At 47.9% G+C, this 18663-nt stretch overlaps 1 protein-coding gene across 1 annotated transcript in view; it reads right to left on the bottom strand.

Moving 5' to 3' along the window:
* The window catches only part of LOC119391360 (venom metalloproteinase antarease-like TtrivMP_A), a 104677-nt gene that overhangs the window by 50618 nt on the left and 35396 nt on the right, over positions 1-18663 (bottom strand). The gene's annotated exons all lie outside the window — the stretch shown is intronic.

The raw sequence follows: 18663 nt of genomic DNA, 5'->3' as shown, positions 1-18663 counted from the left end.
TCGGAGCCCGAAGTAGTTGCATGGCAATTAGTGGTTCAGCGTACGAAGAATGAACAGAAGAAGGCTAATAATCCTAGACAATCTGGAAAGCTAAGAATATTCAGCTGAACCTTTGCTAACGCTACGTATATCCTGGCATAGCCGAGCTAAGCCACTGCAAAATTTTTTTAACAGCGAAGCTCTTGAATCTCGCCGTAGTTTGTCTGTCGGACACAGGAATTATTATCATCATGAACCGGCACGCACTCTCTACATCCCCTTTCTCATCTTCGTCCTCTTCTGCTTGGCTGCCAGATCACGTGCGCCGACTTTTCCAGCGTGGCCTGCAATAGAGCACTGCACGGGCCGCATTTTTCGGCCCGGCCCGGGCCCGCTTTATGAAACCCGAGCCCAGCCCGGCCCGGGCTGGGCCTGGGCGTACATGACGGAACCCAGCCCTAGCCCGGCCCGGGCCCGCACGTTAATTACTAAACTTATTCAGGACGCGCGTGTTCATGACCAGGCTCGGCCCGGGCCCGGTAGAGGATAAGTTGTTGATGATGATTATTAATGATGCCTGGCGCTTTGTAGCGGGCGATCGGACGGAAAATTCGCTGTGCACATGCATCGAAATGTTGCTTTGCCCGCGGTGGTAGCTCAGCGGTTGAGCTGTTTCCCTGTTAAGTCCTCGGACGCGGATGCGACCCCCGCAGCCACGGCGGCCGCATTTTGATGGGGGCGAAATGCAACAACACACGTGTACTTATCTTTAGGTGCACGTTAAAGAACTCCAGGTGGTCGACATTAATCCGGTCTCCACTGCGGCGTGCCTCGTAATCATATCGTGGTTTTGGCACATAATACCAAGGAATATAAATGAAATGTTGCCTATATGGCACATGGCAAGTCATTACAATAACAGTGAAGTGAAAATAAAACATAGCAACAAAATTTATTTAAAAGAAGTGTACAACTAACACGAAAAAGCGGATAGAAGCAAACCCGAGACATTTTCTTTAATGCTATTTTCTACACTCGCGTTGGAAACATTAATTACACAATTTTTTAAAAGAGGCTCCTGATGAATCATTTGTTGCAGCAAGATAAAAAACGCTAACGTTATATATGGTTAACAGCCACCAAAAGTAGATGAAATATAAAGCTTTACTAAGAGCCAGCCCTTTGCACGTGTCACTTCAGCGTGGCACAGAATTCCTTTGACCACGCAATGCATAACGCTCGCGTGTGCTCGAAGGCCCGACTTAGGCCTTTTAATAAGCGGGCCCGAGTCCGGCCCGCAGCCTCAAGCCCGGGCCCGGCACTCAAGAGGGCACACCTTTATCATTTTTATAACGGCACGACACGACGAACCGAAAAATACGGAGCCGAAGGTGTTCACTTCGGCCTGCATGACGCCCCACAAATTATGTAGCTTAAACACAGGCCGATGGTTGTTCTTTGAAGACGACTGGAAGCAAAAGTACTCTCAGTGAGTTGACAGTGGAATTCAGGTTGTATTATTTCGTACCTTACCACTGAATCCATCTTCGGGATATCTTCGACGCGAAGTGTATTATCCAAAGGTCAAAGGATCGTGTGCATTCTCTGTCAACAAAATAATAGTGTTAAAACCCTGAGCTATAATCCAACCCTCATGGTTCACGAGGGGCCGCTGTCCGGTCTGTTAATTAAGAACCTGCTTGCAACTCGATCTGTGCACGCACTGATCAAGTCAGCAAGAGATCCGTGTCGTTAGAACTCAACGCCACACACAATTTTTGTGCGGTTTGAGGCCAGTTATGACGTACAAGACTAATCGAAAAAGCGAGGCACACGAAACTACGATACCGAAAAGGTCGGTCGTGCGGCCAAATTTAAGTTACGCTCGAACGTGCGCGGGCGCACCGAGTTCAGCAGACGACAGTTGGCTTCTACCGGAAGTGAGTCATCTTTTCGAAAACTCGCAACGAAGTTTTTTCATATTTCAGCCTGTTTATGTAACCACAACAACTATTATACACAGTGTCAACGGGAGCAAGCGCATCTGATCGAAACACCGCTTTTGATTTATGTCGGCTATTGGCCAATAAGCATGCTATGTCTCTTGCGACGTCAACGTGCAGACGCCCCGCCCACCGACGAGAGTGAGAACCGGCCTCTGTTTGAAAAGAGGGTGCCTGGGGAAACGGCAACTTCGCGCTCCGCTTGTGGCCTTTACGCGGCGCGCATGACTGTAATATTTGGCAGAGCAGTTCATAGCCGTGTCAGCTTTCCGCAGGATGTGTTTTTTACACAAGCCCAAGGGGTGCTTCATGACCCCTTCAACGAATATGCGGATGATGCAACTGCAGTATCATCCCACGGTGTTCCTGTAATTTCTATATCGGTGATTTAGGTGTATGCAACTGCGGCGCGATTGGAAAAGCTTCCCACGTTCAATAACATTGATATGCCTCCTATATCCACATAAGATTTTCCATAACAGAGATATGCTTGGAAGAATCGATGGTGTTCCTCGAGAAGACCTGAAAAATTAATTACAAGGCTACGATGCTGAGTACACCTACTGAACTTTTACTTTGCAGATCTGGTCTGGCTCAGAACCTTTATGCCTTCACTTCAATGAAAGTCAATCTCTGTATCATTTTTCTCTTGTCAAAGGTTTTGAAATCAAAGAAAAATACTTCTAAGAGTACCCTCCTTAAATATGGGCTTGAATTTGTCACTTCAGGGGGTACTTTCAATTGGCGCTACCCTTCTGGATATAAGCCACTGCTTCGTCTGTGATGCCGTATGCAGTTTTTTATGAGAGGCAAGAAGGATTGAATATTAAGATTCACTAATTGCAGTTTCTCTTAGCAGCGTAAACTGTTATCAGCTCGCAACGACAACCGATTTTGGTGGAGAAGTCGTTCGCCGCGCCCGTTGTTACAGCCGCGGCCGCCTGAGGTGTCCGTCGCAGCTATCGCACCCAATAAGAAAATAATGATAGGATTCGAGGCGAATTTCGCCCAGGCATTCTGGGTGGCAAGCATTTATTCTGCCGCAGAGCCACGCCATTGCTTGAAACATTTTAGGGAAAAAACAGTGTATAAGCGTGATATATGTGCGAAGAATCGCGTCAACAGATGTAATATTGCATGACGGAATAGTAGAGTCTCACCAGGTGTCATACCCAATGGCGAAGCCAGGAGGTGGCACACCGGGCACATGACACCCCCACACCCCATATTTCTTTTTGCCATGGAATAAAGAGCACAATATGACACTCGACCGCACTTGCCTGCCCGGCCCCCACTTCATATCAAGGACGTGTCCCCCCACCTTACCCCACCAAAACAAATTTATGCCTACCCCACTAGTCGCACCGTATGAATTGTGTAACGAGAGGGCTGTTTAAAGCTCCCCAACCATTAAAGAAGCTCAGTCGTACGCTAAGTTAGCTCAGACACTGGAGGCAAATGACCCCAGAGCCGATGTATCAGAATCTGCGACAGTACGGCCGCCGCCATTGCCGCCATTACAGTACGCTGCGAGAGTTACCAGCCCCTGAGACGCGTGCTAGAATTGACTGTACCAGGGGCGTAGCCAAGGGGGGGGGGGTTGGGGGGGTTCAAGCCCATCCCCCCCCCCCGAAATTTTTCAATTTTGCTTGCGCATATACAGTAACACGCACAACACACGCACGAACATACATAAAGTATGACTGAACGCCCCCCCCCCCCCCCCGAAAAAATTTCTGGCTACCCCCCTGAACTGTACCGTTTAGTTTTCATCGTAGCTGATGAAAGTGAGCTCACGTAAAGTAGAGCTATGAGTTGGTGTCAACAGAAAAAAACGCCAGGCCTGCGCGGAAAGCGCAGCACAGTCACAGCGAAAGCTGGAAGAGCGGCATTTCTAGAGCCCGTTTAAACTCTCCTGTGGCTACTAATACAGGTACATTAGCAACGTACCCACTACGCAACAAAGCGTAATTTTTGGGAAGTTGGGAAGCACCCAGCACGACATTATTCGTTATTCTGCGGAGAAGCGAGGTACCATATGTAAGCGATTATGTGCCGTTTGTTGATGCGGCGGTTGACGACGATGAATAATTATGGTTGCGCCATTTGTAATGGGTTGGAAGCTTTAAACGACCCACTAGTTACGTAATGCATATTGTGTGACGCCCGGTCGTTATTTAACTGTCCCACCACGCTTTATAACACACTTTAACCAGAGAAACGTAGAGCGAGAGAGAGAGAGAATTGACTTTATTGAGACCCTGAGGAAATGGATCATGGGAGCCTTATGGGCTTCCTTGGCAACCAACAGAAGTGCACTTGCGAGGAACCCACTACGCTATAAATCATTGTAATTTTTGAGAAGTAGGGCAGTAGGCACTGTGCCATTTTTCGTCATTGTACAGACAGCCGTGGTACCTACTAAACGCATGTAAGGCATTATGCGCACTTTGTTGATGCTGTGCGTGATGACGATGAAGAATTATGGCAGAGCTCTTTGTAATGGGTTGGAAGCATTCAACAACCTACTCGTTGCGCAATTCGCATTGTGTGACGCCTGGTTACAGAATTCGCGTTGTGCGACGCTTGGTGCTTATTCTACTCTTTTACCACGCTATATTGCATATGCTAATGTGGTTCCTTCCCGACATGAAGCCTGTATAGGACCTTTTTGCAAAGCAGTTTCAAGCACCGGCATGGCTCAGAGGTTGAATACTGGGCTCCCACGCAGAGGGCCCAGGTTCGAACCTCGTTCCATCCTTGAATTTTTTTCTTATTTAGTTTTTTTTCTTATTTCGAGCGATAGTGGTTACGGACACCGGCGGCGGCGGCGGCGGCGGCGGCGGCAGCGGCGGCGGCGGCGGCGGCGGACAACTACGGCACCAAAAACGGCCGGTGAAATGATCTCATAACAGCTTTCGCTGTAAAACGCAGACGATGACGCATTGCGATTCACAAAACGCGCAATCGGCCGCGATCTCGAACTCAAGTAGATATGGTGGCAGCAATGAACATGGAATGGTCATGGTAGTGTTCATTGCTGTCATTCTCGTGGTGTTCTCATGGTCGGCGCTCTTTCGGCCCAGCTTATCCTCTAGAGTCTGTACTAACTCTATCCAGCCATAGTTCTTCATTCTCAGCATCATCTCCCACAGCAACAAAAAAGGTGTCCAGCTACGGAGGTGCGCATATTGCCTTAGAGACGCGCAGTTGGTGTTTCGCTGCGTCGCAAAGTGTGATGATTAAATGCGTAGCGTGTGCTTTGGAACTGTGCTTCCAGCTGGCGCTCTGAGACACTTAACACCGGGCTCTATGAAGGCCGCTCATCGTGCTTACGCTGGTGACTGTGCTGCGTGTTGCGCAGAGGCCTTGCGTTTCTCGATCGTTTCTTTTTGGACTACACTACTTTATTATTATTCTATATTTTTTGCTCTTTCTTTAATTGCATCAATAATGTGATATATCCTCAACCATCTGTTTCTAAACCTATATATTTTCGAAAGCTACTTATACTACAAAACAAGGTAGCGATAGATTCATGGCCGATCCCTCTGGGTGTTTTGGCCTGGTAACTGATCAATAAGCAAAGAAACATTCTTTCCTTAGCAATGTCCACCATTATTTTAGGAACAAGCAAACAAGCAATACTCGTTTGTGAGTATGATGATGATGATTAGGCCGGAATGATGGCGAGACGTTTTCGACGATTGGTTTAAGTTTAAATGTCGCTTTCGACGATTGGTTTAAGTTTAAATGCCGAAAATATCCTCTATTTCGGTGCCTCTGTTTTGGGACATTATCATTGAGAAATTTTTGATGCTGTTTGTAATTTCATTCTAGCCACTAAACGTATTCCAACATAATGTCTACTTTATGGAATACTTGAAAATTACTCGCGAAATAATTATGAAATCTGATTAAAGGTAACATATAGAGTCGAATTTGGTCGGGTCAGGTAAACTCAGCTGTCTGGTCGGCTCAAAATTTCAAACTTCCGTTGTTATAATGGCACTTATTTCCTGTTTTTGTAATTGTAATTATCATCCATAGACTACAATACCCTTTGTTTTTGATCGCTCTTTATCTTCGTAATTTTTTTTCTACTTTAGTGATAGGGAGGTAAACATTAATGTAAATATTATCCATAGGCTACTGGCACTCTTGGATGATAACAGGACGCAAATCTACTCGGATTCTAGATCGGCCGTCAGGGCGTTTGCCTCGGGCTCCATAGCGAAAGAGGCACATGACGTTCTTAAGAACCGGACCATAACTATGCACACAATCATTTGGTTCCCGGCACACCTAGGTCAAACTTTGGACTCGCTCACCAACCTCAACGACATCGCCCACTCCCAAGCGCGCGTACTAACTCTCCGCGCGGGAGGAGAAGCCTTGTCACAGAGCAGGGTTCAAGAGTTCCGAGACACTTTATTCACATTTAATGAATTCACGAAGCATTTTTATCTGGAAAGAAGAGTATTTCCTCCACCACACAAAAAGCTCACGAGACCACAGGCGATGACCCTTAGGATGCTTCAAACTAATTCTTATCCGAATCTTGCTTTCATGCACTGTCTATTCCCAAGTGACTTCAGCTCGCAATGCCCTGGCTGCGGGGGAACGTGCGATTTAGAGCACATGCTTTGGCGGTGCCCCTCGTTACGTGGGGATAAGGACCTCACAGAGCAGAAATGGAGCTCCGCCCTCAAGAGCTCGGAATATCAGCAACAACTTTGGGCTGTCCAGAGAGCCTGCGATGCGGCGGTTAGGCTAGGTCTAACTGTCCCCACGTGGGAGCGGCCCGCGGTGTCACCATAAGGGGTGGCACTTCTCCGGATCTCTAAATAAAGTTCTTCGTGCCGTACAATTATTCTTCTTGGCCAATCCCCCAGAGTGGACATATGCCAAAATTGGTAGGCTTCAAACAAACAAACAGACGAGTCGTCGTCTTCCTCTTCACGCGCTCAGCTTCCACGGGCAGAAGAAGAGCTCGATGCCACCGACACGCGACGTGCAGGCCTTTGAGAAAGCAAGCCAGCCTAAACTGACAGATACGGGACATTTACACCATTGGATTGCAGCCAACGGCTGTACGCTTGCTGCCATGCCGCTAGAGGAGATGATACGGTCGGCGAAAGACGACGCGGAGGCTCAGGAGACGGGCGCGGCGACGCACCCGGTGAGCTCGGCTCCATCGCTCGTCCTCGTAAGCGATACCCGCATGTTCATCCAAGAGAACGTCTACGCCATACTGGGCCACGGCAACTTCCAGCGGCGCCTGCTCTTCACCGGCATGTTGTCCGTGATCGTGCTGCTGCTGCACGCGTTCGCCAACTTCCTGATCGGCCGCGACGTGGACCACTGGTGTCGACCGCCGGACGATCTGAGCCACGTGTCCAGAGAGGCCTGGAGGAACGTGGCCATACCAATCGAAGCCGACGGCAGCCTCAGCCAATGCACCGTCTACCACCCGGCCCTGCCCACGGTGAGGACTCTTGCTTTGCTCCCGGGTGCCCAAACGGGCCGCTTATAGACTTAGATTGAAAAGATGCAAAAGATTGGTTATGTAACTGATAGTGCTTTAAGTATACGCTATCGCATCACCAGTTATAGGCCACAAAATATCCTTTTAAGCTCCTTCGACACATTTCATGGCTAATGACGAGCTATAGCCGGTACTTTTCCTTTTTTTTTTAATGCCAGCAATTGTAGACGCACCCTTTGAATTGCTGTTGCAATAAATTGGGCTCCTCAATTTGGTTCATGTTAAAGCGAGGTCATTAAGTGCCTCGTTGCGCGGCCTCTTGAGTGAAACATGGCAGGTGGAAGAAGTGGCACGAATGCCCACGTTAATTATGCCCATAACAACCTCATGTTGTGACGTTACTATGTGCCATCATTATGACGTCATGTTGTGAGGTCATAATGACGTCATCACATGCCGTCACGTGATGACGCCATGTCATGACATCGTCGCTTGGTCAAATGAGGGCTGATCCCGAGGCAGTACAAAGCCATGTCAGGTGCGAAAGCTTCAGGGGCGAGGAATAGTGCAGTCGATTGGGAACACCAGAATGGTTTCCATGCGGACTAGTTCGTGATCTTCCAGGTTGAACGTCAAGATAATGTAATTTGTCTGTCTCATAATCTGGCTGATAATGTCTTGGAGGAAGTTTGGCTACCAGTAGTATAATATAATGCCTTACGAAGTCTGCAGCAGATTTTCTCCTTCAAATGTTACAACGACCGTATCATGCTGCCGAACTTCTTGTTCTTGCCACTTATTACTAGCGACTGTTTCAATGTGATGCGCTTAGGAGTTCCCATGAGCTCACGAGTACCTTGTTTACCTGTGAGTACACCTTCGCCCTACTGAAAATTTCTCTATCATCTATTGCCATATTGCACCATTAAGATGTATTGTTTTCCATCATAAGGGTAGGTATTGCAGTACACAAGGCGGAGACGAATTGGCTGCTGTTTGCGTGCCTCACTAAATTGACAAGTATTCCAGCTTAACCGGTCCTCCCCTCGCAACCCCCACACTGCTGCGAAAATGAAAAGAATTTGCGTTTGCAAGCAGTTGACTACCCTTAACGGTGATCGGAAGAGAGCAGCAGTTCACAGCCATGCACAGCTGCACGCGGTAAGCGTCTTCTATGGGTTGAAGGAGACGTCTATGGTGTGCCTCTGTTAACATGGTTAACTGTTGTCCATCAGACAGACATTTTCTCACAAACATCACTCAGACGACATCTTGCGAAATTGGGAAGTCTCCCACGTGACCAAAATCTTTTTCTCTCTCCGAAATATTCTAGCTATTCACTTTTTTCAAAACAATAAATGAGCAAGATTTTTTTTTCGAATACTTGTGAGATGGTCGTCAAAATTACTGCCACATTTCTAGGAGAATGACCCTGCTTCGAGTGCATATACGCACTTAGCGGCTCCCTGCATTATCAGGCGCTAATAGTGTTTTCCGATTTCACCAATATTTTCTTTCGTGGATAGCAAGGATCGACAATAAGGGGCTCCTACGATTTGCTCGATATATATCGATGTTACGAAACAAAATAGGGAGGCCGCAAGAAAGTACGTAAAAAGGACGTCAGAAAAAAAGTATTTCAATAGCGATTACACCTGCTCGGATAGTAGTTAAAAGCTACTGATATCACTGGTCTATATATCTGTAGGCTTCGTATAAAAATCCGGCCTATTTAGGTTCATTTTTACGTCTTGTAACAAATTGGTAAATGTTCATGCTTTTCCTAGCCCTACGGCGTAGGTTATTTGCAAAAAATAACCTTTTTTTTCGTTTCACACTAATTGAATCAGCCGTTTCGCATGAAGAACCATTCTTCCAGTAGAGCGGGTTTGTTTACACTTTAAATAACATTGGCTACTTGCTGTTTCTATTTCGGTCACGCCCTAGCTAGCTAAGATATCGGCTTTCAAAAGACTTCCAATAAAACGCTCTAACAGCTTTACAAACCGAAAGATAAATCTGCAAGCGTCAAGATATATTCCTTATTCTCCCAGCCGGACAACGCCGGGGAGCTACGCACCGTGATTCCGTGCTACCATTGGGATTACGACACCCAAGACATCAGTGACAGCATCGTGAGCCGGTGGGACCTCGTCTGCAGCAAACGCTGGCTCTACAAGTTTACCATGATTGCCAACATGTTGGGAGCCACACTGCTTGTGCCGGCCGCCGGGTTCGTGTCCGACAGGATCGGGCGCCAGCTGGCCATCATGGGCAGCGTGCTTTGCCTGCTGGCAAGCAGCGTGGCCTGCAGCGTTGCGCAGACGTTCCTCATGTTCCTGGTGACCCGGTTCTTTGTCTCCGCGGCCAGCTGCTCGGTTCAGGTGCTCATGTTCATTCTCATCTACGAGGTGACCGGCAACCAGAACCGAGCGACGTACGGCGTCCTGGACACAGCACTAGGCACGACGCTTGTGCCGCCGGCTTTGCACGTGCTGTCCATTCAAGAGCCCCACTGGGTCATGGCCCACTTGGTGCTGCTGCTGCCCACGTTCATGCTCGTTTTCTGGTGCTTCCTTCTCGACGAGTCCCCCACCTGGCTTCTCTCCACGGGACGTCCACGTGCCGCGGAGGCAGCCGCTGTGGCAGCAGCGACTAGCAACGGCGTGTGTACGCACAAGACGCGGGACGCCTTCCGGGCGCTCGTCGCTCACATGCAGAAGCGTGACGCCGGCAGCCAATACGCCATGACCGTCGGCGGCAGCGACACGTTCCTGCACGAGGCGCTCTTCCGCTGGGGCGTCATGTCTGTCCTGCTGTCCTGGTTCAGCGTAAACCTCGCCTACTACGGTCTCGTCCTTCAGAACACCGATACCGGGCACATATGGCGCACAATCCACATGGTCGTCCAGGCGTTGCTCTACGCGAGCGTCTGTTGGTATATCAGCGACCACGGACAGCGCGAGACGCTCTCGATACTGCTCGCCTTCCTGTGCGCCTCCGCCATCGTTCACGCCGCTGCGTCCGCGACGATGGCGGCTTCGGTTTGCTCCGCGGTCGCTCTCGTCGTCGAGAGCCTGGCGTCCGCAGCGCTAAGCGTCAACTACGGCTACACTGCGGAGGTCTTCCCCACGACCGTACGGAGCATAGGCCTCACGATCTCCTACGCGTTCGGTCGCATGGGAGTCATCACGGCCTCCGTGATTGTGGTGCTGTGGGGTGGTCCCAACGAAGCCGACATGCCGCTCGATGTGGTCGTGGCTGCCTTGGCTTTGTTGAGCGCCGTTTCTATCCAGTGGCTGCCCGAGATCATCGCCAGAAAAAGAGAGAAGTCTTGCTGCGGCAGTGAGAAAGAACGGAAGGAAGCGATCCTGGCGTCGCTGTCATCCGCCGTCAAGCCGGCGAAGCGCGTAAGGAACACCCGCCGAAGGTCTTCAGGATCGGTCACCTTGTCACTATCCAAGACTCACACGACAGCGGCCCGTCCGACTAACTGCCTGTAGCTAGATATGCTGAGCAAGACGCCGGTTTGTAATATCAAGCGAACAAATTTTGTTTTCTTCTTCATTTTTAATTTTTGATAGCGCATACGTTAATAACAGATTATTTCTCTTATTTCGTTAGTTTATTACGCCTGCCTTTCGTTCAGTTTTATTTGTGCTAGGCATTGATATTTTCGTATACTTCGCGATAGTTGTTAATGAAATTGTGTGTGTGTGTGTGTGTGTGTGTGTGTGTGTGTGTGTGTGTGTGTGTGTGTGTGTGTGTGTGTGTGTGTGTGTGTGTGTGTGTGTGTGTGTGTGTGTGTGTGTGTGTGTGTGTGTGTGTGTGTGTGTGTGTGTGTGTGTGTGTGTGTGTGTGTGTGTGGGTGTGTGTGTGTGGTGTGTGTGTGTGTGTGTGTGTGTGTGTGTGTGTGTGTGTGTGTGTGTGTGTGTGTGTGTGTGTGTGTGTGTGTGTGGTGTGTGTGTGGTGTGTGTGTGTGTGTGTGTGTGTGTGTGTGTGTGTGTGTGTGTGTGTGTGTGTGTGTGTGTGTGTGAGCGTGCGCTAGGTAAACTAACACACGAGCACGCACACAAATTTTAACGTGATAGCGTTAAACTGCTCCTTTCACAGAAATGCCCGTGTCGTCGTCGGTGTCGTTGTCGGCGTCGTTGGTGGTGAGCGAAAATTCGAGATACATGCAAAGAAATTAAAAAAAAATATTCGGTTCGAGTCGACCCCAGGTCTCCTGTGTAGAAAGCAGCTGTTCAACCACGGAGCCACGCCCGTGGTCGAAACTGCTTCAGAAAAACTACTATAAGAATGTTATTTAGTACGAGGAGCGTCATTAACACATGTAATATTGTGTAGCAGAAGCGCAGAGCCACACCTAGCGTCAAAACATGTGAATTGCGCGACGAGTGGTTGGTTTAAAGGCCTACTAGTTACAAAACACACAGGCATAATTATCATTGTCATACGGACGCGTAGTGGGTACCTCACAAACTCCCAAAAAGAAGAATTATGTCGTAGTGGGCACTTCCCAGCTGTATACTGGCAGTAGGTATTCTGGGATAGTTTGAAAGGGCCGCTTTACAGGCGCACAGAGGTTCCTTTCCTTGCGGCACGGTTTAGGTCTCCACCGAGAAGCGAAGCAAGGCTAGCGATTGAGAAGGCGATGCGAACAGGCTCCGAATACGCTATCGCGTTCTACTCTTGAAGCAAAGCTCAAGCGTCCTCGAAGTGTTTTTTTTTTTTTTGCCATTCGAAACTTATTGTATAAGCATGGTTCTAAGGATACTGCCTGGCTGTTCTGTTTATTCTGTTGTCCGCTTCGTTCCTCCCTTCTCTGTACCATGGCGATGGCTTCGAATTCGTGGCGACCAGGTGGTCACCCCAATGATTCCGCAATAAAAACGCCAGGCCTGCGCGGAAAGCGCAGCACAGTCACAGCGAAAGCTGGAAGAGCGGCATTTCTAGAGCCCGTTTAAACTCTCCTGTGGCTACTAATACAGGTACATTAGCAACGTACCCACTACGCAACAAAGCGTAATTTTTGGGAAGTTGGGAAGCACCCAGCACGACATTATTCGTTATTCTGCGGAGAAGCGAGGTACCATATGTAAGCGATTATGTGCCGTTTGTTGATGCGGCGGTTGACGACGATGAATAATTATGGTTGCGCCATTTGTAATGGGTTGGAAGCTTTAAACGACCCACTAGTTACGTAATGCATATTGTGTGACGCCCGGTCGTATTTAACTGTCCCACCACGCTTTATAACACACTTTAACCAGAGAAACGTAGAGCGAGAGAGAGAGAGAATTGACTTTATTGAGACCCTGAGGAAATGGATCATGGGAGCCTTATGGGCTTCCTTGGCAACCAACAGAAGTGCACTTGCGAGGAACCCACTACGCTATAATCATTGTAATTTTTGAGAAGTAGGGCAGTAGGCACTGTGCCATTTTTCGTCATTGTACAGACAGCCGTGGTACCTACTAAACGCATGTAAGGCATTATGCGCACTTTGTTGATGCTGTGCGTGATGACGATGAAGAATTATGGCAGAGCTCTTTGTAATGGGTTGGAAGCATTCAACAACCTACTCGTTGCGCAATTCGCATTGTGTGACGCCTGGTTACAGAATTCGCGTTGTGCGACGCTTGGTGCTTATTCTACTCTTTTACCACGCTATATTGCATATGCTAATGTGGTTCCTTCCCGACATGAAGCCTGTATAGGACCTTTTTGCAAAGCAGTTTCAAGCACCGGCATGGCTCAGAGGTTGAATACTGGGCTCCCACGCAGAGGGCCCAGGTTCGAACCTCGTTCCATCCTTGAATTTTTTTCTTATTTAGTTTTTTTTCTTATTTCGAGCGATAGTGGTTACGGACACCGGCGGCGGCGGCGGCGGCGGCGGCAGCGGCGGCGGCGGCGGCGGCGGCGGCGGACAACTACGGCACCAAAAACGGCCGGTGAAATGATCTCATAACAGCTTTCGCTGTAAAAACATCTGCCTTTGGGTTTAGTGCAATAGACTTTCTGAAAATATAGCCTCGTGTAACCAGTGGAGTACGGCGTTCATCTTCTTTGCATCGTATAGCGGAAAGCCGAGACGAATTTTTTTGACGAATGCAAGAAGAATTCCCAGCAATATGCCGTATTGAAAATAGCTTATTCTTCTATTTTTTTACGCAGTATGCATAAGTGGTCAATAAGCGATGGATCATTTTTGCGTCATTTGTTGCATCGCGTCTCGAGAACCTGCTCTGTGCATGACCCAGAAAATTTAGGCCAATCATAAACAGCGAACCAAAAGACAAAGCAACTAGGGGTAGTTTAAATTTATATTGGCGCACATTTTTTCATAGAAAATTTGTGGTTACACCGTTTTCATTGGCGTAGTTACTTGGAGCGGCCGGCGCACCCTCCAAACAACATTGCAAATACGAGTATAGACAATGTACTACGCTTCTAATACGCTTCCACAAATTCTTACCTTTTATTGCGATAGCAATTACATGGACAGCCTCAGCTGGTTTTTGTACGTCCCCGTCGCCGCCGTCATGCACCGTGTATGTATTAGTGTGTATATATATATATAAACGCCCCAAAGAAGAATAATTGAGAAAAATGCTTCCGAAGCGCGGAATCGAACCAGGGACCTCTCGCTCGGCAGCGCGTCGCGCTAGCCACTACGCCACGGAACGCAGATCGTCCACGTAGCTAACGGCGAGCGTTATATACACACCCTTTACCGCTGGCCGGACTCAGAGACGGCAGGCGCCTATAAGTGTTTCTTCATTACCAGTGAGATTGCGCGAGGAGCGCGTTGGGCGAGATGCACGCCGATGCTCGTTGCCCTGCAGGGCGTGGTCGCCTTCGTGCGCTTATGTCAAGAAAGAAGGGGGGCGGCCGCGGGGTAGAGCGGGGGGTTGTATGTCTTGAGCTTTCCCCGCGATGTCCGCGCTGAAGTCACAGAGCGTATGACGGTCACTTCGCTCGCAACAGCGGCCGCGTTTGCGAAAGGAGCGCGCTGTTCAAACAGAAATAAGTAACAACTGCGACGTTTAGTTCGCTCTCGTCCTGTGTATACCTGTTCGTTCGTTTCGTGCGTCCTGCTTGATGTTTCAGCAGTGCGCTTCAAGTATCGAGCTGTGACGCATGATAGTTCGCGCTCGTCCTGTGTGGGTTCTTTTCGTTCGTCCTTTGGGCTCGAGCTACGCACTGACAATTTCGAGCTGCTTTCCATTCTTCTCGTTGCATTCCAATTTTTTGCTATCGCATTCATTGCTTCGCCGTTGCGGCAACACTGTGACTTTTTTCAAGATGCTACGATGAGTGTTATGAATTGGTACGCTAATAATGTGATTAACCTAAATATTTCTAAAACACAGCTCATTGTTTCCACAGCCTATTGAAGAAAATTTGTTTAAGCCTCCCATAATTTGCTCACTCTCTCTTGTTGGCCATGTGCTTCTTACGTTTCCTTACGTTTCTTCTGTTAAATATCCAGGTGCACTTCTTGACAGCGACTCCAAATCAGAAGTTCCCTTCAGCACTGTGAAGACTACAGGGGTCCTTAGCCAATAGGAAGGGCGATTAGCCCCTCCACAAGTATTCATCCACGTCGCGTCGTATGCTCGGCGTCTCCCTCGCGTCTGCTCGCATGCGTAGGGCGAGTAAAGCGAACAGACGGCATAGCCGAAAAAGAAAAAAAAATTGCTGCACCCATCGCAGTTGTGTGACCCGTGAGTTACGAACTCACGCATGTATTTGCTTTAGATTAATGTGCTGACGCTTCAACAGCAATGTAACCTTTACTATATTGCGCTAAGTCCATGAACCATTATCAAATTCTCGGCGCGTTAGGCTTAGCAAGCGTGGCTAAACAAACAGGTGATATCGCAAATAACGTCAGAATGTACCCGATGTTTGGTCCTAAGAGTCAGATGGCACAAATCGATGGCTCATTTCACCATTTATTTGTGGCGGCCATCGAAGTGGGCGATTAGCAAGCGCAAGTTCGTATGGAAGCGGGCGGTCGCGTCTGCATGGGCGCTGCCATGTTTATTTGTAACAGTTATCAGCGGGGACTGATACAGCTATTAAAGGCACACGACATAAATGCGAAGAAAAATAAACATTTCACGCATCGATGTGGCGTAACACGTGTCAAACAAGTGCAAATGTCTCAACCCTGCCAATTGCAAGGTAATTATATCTGGAACTATGCTTTGTTGCGCAAGCGTGTCGCTTGCTTACACCCCGTAGCATTAGCAGTGCTGAACGGTAGTGGTGAGATGGAGTATAGAATTCTCACCTGGTGTATACGTTTGTTCCAGACTCCGTGCAGTCTCTCGTACATTGTACTGTACAATATCAGATACTATACGCCACTCTAAGTACGCAAAATGATCCTTCAAGCTTTGGGTTATAGCATTCTACGTTACGGTATGACGGCGTTCGGTCACTGCGCGATTCGATGAAAAAATCTAATAAACTCTATCCTTCGTTCCATGCTGAAAGTTATTAGTCATGATTGAAGACTGCCCTCAGGCACAGACCTTTTTCAAACTCTATGATGCTCAAACTTTGATGTCCTTTTGACTGAGGCGGCTCTCCTGAGCCATTTCTAGTCTAACAAGTCTAAAGTTGCTAACGTACCTGCGTGCTGCCTCCGACCTAAACACCGTTTTCGGGTGATTCCCTGCTTCACCAGATACGGTCAGCGCACTCCTAGTTACTTTATACCGCCCTGTCCTAATGAACCATCCGCGACTTTCGGGGAAAAACAAAATATAATCTGAACTTGAAGCAACTTCTTCGCCGCATTAATCTTCCAACTCCTACGCGATATCTGTTGTTCACTTCCAATATTTTTTTAATATCTGGGGTTTAACGTCCCAAAACCACGATATGATTACGAGGGACGCCGTAGTGGAAGGCTCCGGCCTCAAACATTTTCGCCTCCATCGAAAATGCAGCCGCCGCGGCCGGGATGCGATCCCGCGACCTTCAGGTCAGCAGTCGAGGGCGATAACCACTAGACCACCGTGGCGGGGCTCTTCCAATAAATGCCATCGCAGTATTTGAACCATGAGGTAACCATACAATTTCAAGCTATGCACAGGAGTTCATGTACTAAAAAAATGTTTTTCCTATATGTTAGAATGATTTTAAATCCTGTTCTTTTTCTGGCTTTTTTCGCTTTCCATTACCTCACTGAAAGGCTGTTGGTATTCTGGTATTGCGTGGTATTTATGTCGCTGTTGCATGTATGGATGCAAACCTCATTTAAGGCTAGGTGACGTCACTTGTATTAATTTCAGCATATTTCTTCCCATAATGCTGTACGTGCTGTCTATATTTTACATGTTGCTGCTAGCAAAAAAAAAATGTTTTCCTGCATTTTTTTTTTGTGGTGTTAGCTACAAGAACTCCTGTGTCTGCTGTCTGTCAGCTCTGGCCTTCAAGCCAAATGCGGATTTTTAGGCCAATTTCGTATTAATGATTTTGCAAGATGTTACTAAACAATAATTAATATTATTATTGTTCACTGTCTGGTCAGGTTTCTACTGCCCTTCAGCTCATTGCTATTTGGCTGTTTTCACGTAAAGCGCTCACCTGCAGTGAGGCCGTCCCAATTCTACTTTTATATCAGAATCGGCGTGCGTCGAGTCATATCTCGTTCTTAATACGCGGTGTACTCTAAGATTATTGAACCTGTTTCTTTCCTCCATAAACCAATGAAGTGTGGAAAACTGTGTAGACCCGGAGGGGAGATTCACGCGCATGAGTGAGTTTTTGTACGCCCCTAGAAGGATTCAGCTGCTGGCAGTCGGCTCATGAGAGAGGACGTTTACTGAGCGCTTGTCTGATTCCAGTAAGTTGTAAAATCATGGAGCAACGTGAGCAATAATACTGGGTCAAATTTTGCCAAAAGTTTGGCGATACCCAAACGGGCTTTCGGTCACCCAAACGGGCACGATTCAACGGGCTTTCGGTCACGATGTAATGAGCCCTTCTAAGATAAAGGAGTGGTGCAACCGCGTCAAGGATGGCCGCGTATCAGTGGGCCACGAGCCATGTTCAAGCAAGCCCTGAACAAGGCGAAATGAGAATGTCGATGAGCAAGCGCGGACTTTCGTGTCGAACTTTCGTCTCCTCACACCCTGAAAACTTGCAAGCAAGATAGGTGCGAGCATTGCATCAGAATATTCAGTTTTCGCTATGCTGTGCTACGCAAACGACCTTATTTGTGGGCAACAAAAACTTCGCACCTCTATTATGATGCATATGCCTAAGTTCAGGCTACATTTCGTGCTTACAGACAGCGTGTCAATGCATCTTCGCTAAATGAGAATGCACAGTTTGTGGAAAACGCGTATGCAAGATCTTAAGGCAGAACCAGCCTTCGCTTCAAGTATGCTTACATTCGTATGACTATTCATCAGCCCAGCTTCCATCTTCCGCTTCCTGCCGTTTTTTGGAATTCATCTTAAGGATATTTATGAAGAACTTAACATCACTCCGGACTGGCACGCCATCTTGGTGAGGCGCTCATCCTTACCAGACTCCTTGTGCGAGAGATTTTGAAGAACTTTTCCTGTTTTTCTGGACTTGTACAGAACATATATCCTAGCCTTTGAATGCTTGCTTAGTAGTGTTTGTGCGATTCTTGTCGCCAAGTGAATGCAACACTACGTCATAAAGCTTGCGATAATTCTAAATACGCACCGTAATAAGTACCATGGACGAAAAAGAGTGCCTGGATAGCCGAGTGCTTGCGACGCTCGCCTTCGGATTGTGGGTACGCGGGTTCGAATCCCACCTCGAAAAGAAATTTTTTCGTCAAGAATTTCTCTCTTTCCGTCTCTCTTTCTTTCTCTCTGTACCCGTTCTCTAGCCCATCAGAGTTACTGCATCTGAGGCCGGACAATTCGGCGCACGTGTTTTGGGAGCGAAACAGAGGAGGAAGAAGATGAAGAAGAGGATGAGCTGAGAGCATGCCTGTTTTTTTTTAAAGATAATTTTTTATCCACGTTACACGGCAAATCTCGAGCATAACAGCTGTGCCGTAAGACTGCTATTTGGCCTACTTTTCTGGTTACACAGTCCAACGACATGTTTAGCTCTGAAAACTACTGCCCATTTTTTGCACCCATTGTATTGCGGCAAAATAATTAATCATCTGCGAAAGCACTAGAT

This window comes from Rhipicephalus sanguineus, chromosome 4 (genome assembly GCF_013339695.2).
Source record: "Rhipicephalus sanguineus isolate Rsan-2018 chromosome 4, BIME_Rsan_1.4, whole genome shotgun sequence".
NCBI classification, from domain to species: Eukaryota; Metazoa; Arthropoda; class Arachnida; order Ixodida; family Ixodidae; genus Rhipicephalus; species Rhipicephalus sanguineus.
This window is presented reverse-complemented; position numbering and strand designations above follow the sequence as displayed.